Below are 6765 nucleotides of genomic sequence, written 5' to 3' on the forward strand. Positions count from 1 at the left end.
TAGAAGATACGCTTGAAGCGTTTTTGTGAATGATTTTTGAATGATTGATATTGAATCGAATCGAATTGAAATAAGTGAGTAATGGAAAATGGTGGAATTGTATTACTTGTGAGTTGGTTGAAAAATGTTAATTGAGCTCACATTTCACAACGTTCACCTTAGCTCGCCCGTCAAGGTTAGCCCTCACCTGATAGCACCGGTAAGATGGGGAAGCTTTTTTACTCATCTCAAGAAGATCCCCAATTTTCTTTACCAAACTGCTTGGCACACTGTCAAAACCTGCCACCAAGTGGTGCGCGCGTTTTCCTCGACCAAGCGCAGCTTTCGTGTTGCGGATTGCTACGTCTCCGCCTTCCGTCGCCTTCCAAAATAAAGCTAACCTTTTGCTCCTCGCCGGCACATTTCGCCCTGTCATCGGGCGGTGGTGTGTGTGTGTGTGTGTGTGTTTTGCCGCGAGAAACAAATCCCGTACGTGAGGAAACTCCCGAACAGTGCGCGCACAAGCACGGGTACTGGCAACGACGACCGAGAACCTCCGGGGACCCCCCGGATTGGTTACGTTTCCAATCGAGAATTAACGTCATTTAAGGTGACGGTCGTTTAGAATAAATACGTTACGCTCTACCGTTCTACCTAGCGGCCACAATACGGCCACGGTATGCAAATGCTGCGCTCAACCGCTTTTCCACTCGCCGGCGTTAAATTATCTATTCGATGACGGTGACGGGCTGGCTTTAAACGTGTTGCTGAGCTGAGCAGGGCATGTGCACTGTTTGGGCATAATTGTTTGAATTTTCACAACAACGTCAACTACTACCCATAGCGTTGCGTGAAAGCTTCACTTGATACAAGCGATACGTCGAGCTTTATGAGGCCACTTAAGGATAGGACAGAAAAGGCGGGGAGGATAGAACATAAGTCGACGAGTTATCCGATTTGTTTTACGCGCCTCACCACTCAAACGAAACACAAAATCTTTGGCCATAAACATATCTGAAGCACCATCCAACGACCAAAAAAGAAAGCAGACATATCTCATTATATGCATATCATTACGAAAGGCAAACACTGGTGCACACACACACACACACCCAACGAAACGGGCAGCAAACAACGCTGCCCCCGAAAAAAACGAGGGTATAAAACATAAAACGGAGAATGTATTTTTGCTCATAAAACACGAAATTCAACCACACAACGGCGAGCGAGCTGCTCTCTTCCTTCCGTGCACCGTGACCCCCCTCGCTAAGGGCATTCAGTTTATGGCACACGGTTGCTGCTGTGGTGGCCAGCCGGTTTGCTGCCCTGCCTCCACATCTTGATAGTGTGCCAATGGTATGATAAATATAAAGGAGTCCCCGTTTGTGTGTGTGTCTGTTTGTAAAATTAAATATTCATTTGCTAGTCCATTAAGCGATTTTTGAATTAATTTCGCAGCTTTCCAGCTATGTGTGTGCACGTGTGTGATGGCCATGGGAATGCTTACGCGTCCCGGGTAGATGTTGCTGATAGTGCGATTGATAATGCATTTTTCCGGGCGCGTCCGAATAGTTGTGGTGCGGACTCCCAGTGGCTCATTGTTTTTCGTTGCTCTGATTGAAAACAAACACGTGCAGAGCTGGAATTGTATTGAGCAGGAAAATGATAAGAGTTTGTGCTCGAACGCGACATATTGGGACAGTGAGAAAATGGTTGGGCGTGCAATTAAAAATTAACCCCGAACACATAATTTACAATTATGTAAATTTGCTTTTTATTTGTTGGGTATGCATGAAGAGGGATCAATCGGGTGAGCACTACCGAGAAAGCGAAATGAAGAATTGGTGGTTAGTATTTGGTTTGGGCGAGTGTTTGTGATAAAAGTTGATGTATTTTTAATGATGGATTGTTTGCAACAAAAAAAAGATATACATTTTTAAAATTACTATCAACCACCACACCAACACACACACACACACACACACACGCTTACATGGGAAAGTATTTATCTACGCTATCAAGTAACCCATATAATAGCACACAAATATCCGCGGGTCGTTTGAAGCAGCTTATCTGCCCCTGTGGCCCACATGAAAGCTCTTGAACAGGGAAATCGAATATATATTGTCAAAGGGGTTTGCTTTTATTTTTGTTGTTGCGTATCACACACGTGTGTGACCATCCGTTGTCTAGATGGGGTCCATTTCTTGGAAGCCCCGGCAGCAATCTGCTATCCAATCTGCGGGGATGACGACGATGATGATCTGATCCCGCAAAGGGATCACATCGGCAAACCAGGACAGCAGGGTAGGAATACTTACAGTGGAGAAGAGGAAGAAGAAGAAGAAGAAGAAGAAGAAGAAGAAGAAGAAGAAGAAGAAGAAGAAGAAGAGGACGAAGCAGAAGGGTAAAAAGACAGCAGGGCGTGTGCAACTATTGCACAAGTCTCATCCTTCATTAAATTCCAAACCGAATGTAATACTGTGTGCGTGTGTGTGGATTTGTTTGGTTGGGCCCCAACACGAGATGCTTCCGAAAAGAAAACACGTAAAAGACGCGCAGGGTTTGTAGCAAATCTGAAATTCCAACAGTTTTACGAGCCAAAGCTGCCTTCTTTTTCTCCACGGGCGATCTTCGGATGTATGCATGAAAAGGGGCGGAAAAGGGGAACGCGTTTACCTCTCAATCTTGCAAGTGCAAATAGAGGAAACTAAGAGAGACGGATGAGCGGAAGTGGAAAAAAAGAAGAAGGAATAAGAAAAAAGAAACAGCAAAACACATCAGTTGATGCGCTTCCCGTAAAAAGGGGATCCGAGGAAGTGTTTTTTTTTTCTTGCTGCCTTTTCTTTTCTATCGCATTTATTCAAATGAGAAGCAGTTAGACGATACGAGCATATCGAGTGCTTTCGTGAAAAAAAAACGCTCACCCCATACCATCCTCTCGTGGGGAACGAATCCATAAGCTGGGTTTATATGATGCGATGAATTTAATATTACTGCAAAAAGGTTGGAAATACATCTCCAAGCATCGGAGAGAAAGGGTTGTTGTGCGGGCGAAACGGCAACTGTGTCTGTATGCTGTGTGCGTTCGGGAGTGGAAAGGAAGGAAGGAAAGCAAAAAAAAAGCTCTCCCGGGGGGACAATCGTAGGAAATGGGTTCGGAAATGTTAGCTACCACTTCTAGCTAATGCATGCATTTTAATCTTCATCTGGGGACGTTTGACGAAGGCCATCGCTCGTAGCTCGCCGTACGACTACTCGCCGGTCCCGTGCAAAGAAGACGTACATACGTTATAGTTATAGCATCATGTCCGTATTCCTACCAGTTCTGCCCATGCTTCCGTCCCTCTGCCACGGGCGAGGCGGGCGAGCGCGATGGATTGGAAAAGGTTTAATTTAGCAACCACTTGTGAAGCGAATGTGCACGCTGAAAGGGAGCTTTAGTGCCTTAGTGCCTTGCTGATCGTGGTTTGATTCAATTGCTTTGCTCTCTCCTTCTCCCCAACCGGGGGAACACCCGTTCTCCGAAGGGAGCGCACCCGAGTGCACTCAAACATCGGCGGGAGATTAAAACGGATTCCCAGCCGCGTGCCCTGTCGGTGGCTTGCAACTCGTACGTTTTGGATCGTAAACAACACGGGTGCTTGTATGGATGGTTTCGAATTGACACCTCGGTTTTAACATTTTCGAACGATCGATCGCCCGAACGGAAGCCGGCACTACGGCTGTATGACAATAAAATACACCATCCGTTTTGGAGCGCAAAGGGGGGGGGGGGGGATTTACCAACCATATTATGTCAGTTTGCACCACCGACATGTGAAGCCCACGTTTCACAATTTCCGTGAGCGAAGCGATAGGAATTCAACATTCATGAAGCGTTCGAATGCGGTCGGATAAGATGCAAAAGTTATGGCAGAGAGCGACCCACTGAGTGAGACGGATCAGTGATGGTAGATGCAGTGAGAAGCGATGGAAATGGAAAGTGATGGAGCGATTGAGTGTTTTTTTTTTATTATTATTATTGTCAAATTGCATATTTTACAGCCCGTTTCGTACGTATAGGATGCCAGGCGAGCAAATGAAAATCTCATAATCAATATGAGCTGCGAAGAGTAAATTGAATTTCTCATTGGAATGGTGTTTGGTTATGCTATTTGGCTGAAGCTTTGAAAGCGTGCAGCGCCTAATATGCAGAGCGTTTTAGAGTAAGGCTTTTTTGATAATTTACTTTGCACTCAGACTGCATACGCTTCAAAAGTAATTAAACGTAAGTAAACAAACTTTTTCAATACTTTACTTATAAATTGCATACCTTTAGGCGCACATCGTAAAGCTGTCAAGCGTAGATTTTAAACTGATTCATGTTAGAGGGCGCCACCCTACTTGATAAATTCTCAAAAGTTGTAGTTTTAAATTATGCTGATATTAGTTTGCCCTTCCCTTCTCTTCAATTTCCACCCACCTAGAAAGATAAAGCGGCGATGATAACAGCTACAGTTGTAGTGCGAGTGTGTGCATAAATTGGAAAATTACTTGGAATATTAAATTTTTGCCAATTAAAACAACACAAACAACGCTTTCCAGCCCCTTCGGCGTTCGACTTTTCACCGGGGGTACACCGAGGAAACGAGCATATCAAAGTGAATGAGTGGCAGAGCAAAACGATTAGCCTTTCGAGGGAATTATTGCCCAGACTTAAGCTGGCAGATTTTCACCAAACAATGAACTACACTGGTGCCGGGCTGGCTGGTGAAAGTTTGTTTCGAAACCCGTCTTCTCATAACAGAAGCGAGAGTGTTTGAGCTGGTTACATTAATTGGAATTAAGGTAGGGCAATGCCTGCGAGGCAAGCCCACCGGCCCTTCGTCGCTGAGGCTGAGTTGAAGCAAACTGCACGGATAGCAATGTGGCTGTTGCTGCTGGGCGTATGTGCCATCGAAACGGGTGCTTGAAAGATGAGCGGAGCCAATTTTGAAGCAGATCTAGTTTATGGTACGAATGCGGATTAAACCCAGGGCAGGAAGCTTTCGGATATTGGATTGGAATTTTAAAACTTGGACAATTGAGTGAACTGTGCTGCTCTGGGGATATTGTATCACGTTGGTGCAGCTACCTTTTATCGGTTGGTTGAATTTGTAAGTGAGTTGCTTGAAGGTAGCACAGGATGCTCAAAAGAGGACATTTCTACTAAGGTTTAGCTGGAATGAAATGAAACAGGAGATAAATGTGTTAAAAACACATACTATTCAAGGTATAATTGTAATGTAAAACGGCATACTTCAAGCAATAACTAATTTCAAACTCTGCATTCGCACTGCTTAGTAAATTGGGAAGAAAATGAATTTAAAATACACAAAGCGGCGAAGCAATTTCCGGCGAACATTTCAATGGAAATCAATGCCTATAGTCTGCCTGTGCAAACCACAAACATAAAATTTTACAGTGCCCTTAAACGTACGTGGCTGCTGCCAATTGTGCTACTTTCCTTTTTAGCTGCAAAAAATCTCTAATCACAAGCATAACCACAGCCTGTGTACGCATTCCAATAACCGACCCATTGAAGCGCACCGAGTCCAGGGATAATATTCCCAAAACTCATCCCGATTACATACTTCGGGCTTCAACCAGCAAACGAGTGTGTGTGTGTGTGGCAGCCACATATTCGTATGTGAAAGTTTGACCCCGGGAAGGGGGTAAACGACAGCCAACGTTCACCTTCATCCGGCCGCAATCGTTTCGGATGACAGTTGGTGGCATTTTTGGAGCTTTATGTGACTATCATAACCATATCGATGGGGCGCGCGCGCGTAAACACCCGGATGTCACTGCGTGCTACGCATTGCACTGACAACTGTTCACTACTGCGCCTTTTGCCTATTATGCCCTCACCCAGTGTAGGGTAGGAGGACACAATGTGGTACACGTGATTGTCTCCCAGTTTATCTCGCTTTCTCGGGATGGTGGCACGAAAGTTCTTGATGTGCCCGCGCCGTACCATGCCGTCCCGAAAATGGCATCATTTCGGGACCTTATTTCACTTTCCATCTTTTGGGCGCGCGGGTTTGTAATAGGACGTGAAAGTGGCAGAGATTATGCCATATCATCGAGCTGTGGAGAGAGAGAGAGCTGGGCTGTGTTTGTATTGGATAGAGTGAAGACAGGAATTGGGAAGGAAACCGATTTGCAATCGCTTTTTGTTAACATGCGTGAGCGTCTGTGCGGTTAGGGAGTAGTGCCTCGTGAAACAAAAGCCGTTGATGGTCGATGGACGTGCGTGATGTTAAGGGGATATTAGGGTCTAATAGCTGCACAGCTGTGTAGAACATTTGTTAGCGTTGTAGCTCAAAAGGTAAAGATGTTGCTATTACTTTATAGAAGTAGGATATTTTAATGCTTTAATATGGCTAGCTAGAGCTACTTAGGTTAAATTGTTTAATATCGAGCTTTTTTCTTCCTATTTCCCAACTCACTTGTAGTTAAAAACGACGATATGTAAAGTGTATTGCCTACATTTAGGCGCTCTCACAATTTCTTATTAATTGAAATAGACTGATAGACACTTAAGACTGATTGAAAAATTTAGTTAGAATTTTGAGATATCGTGGGCATTATTACAGGGTTTCCCACAATTTATTGGCTAGTTCCCATCAATTTTTGGTGGATTCCCATATGTTTTGGTGCGTTCCCACGATTTTTTGGCCGTTTCCCAGAATTTTTTGGTCCAATTGTATTGATATCCAATCGGAAAATACCAATAAAGTATGGGAACGAACCAAAAATTTA

Source organism: Anopheles coluzzii, chromosome 3, assembly GCF_943734685.1.
Source record: "Anopheles coluzzii chromosome 3, AcolN3, whole genome shotgun sequence".
In the NCBI taxonomy this organism is placed as follows: domain Eukaryota; kingdom Metazoa; phylum Arthropoda; class Insecta; order Diptera; family Culicidae; genus Anopheles; species Anopheles coluzzii.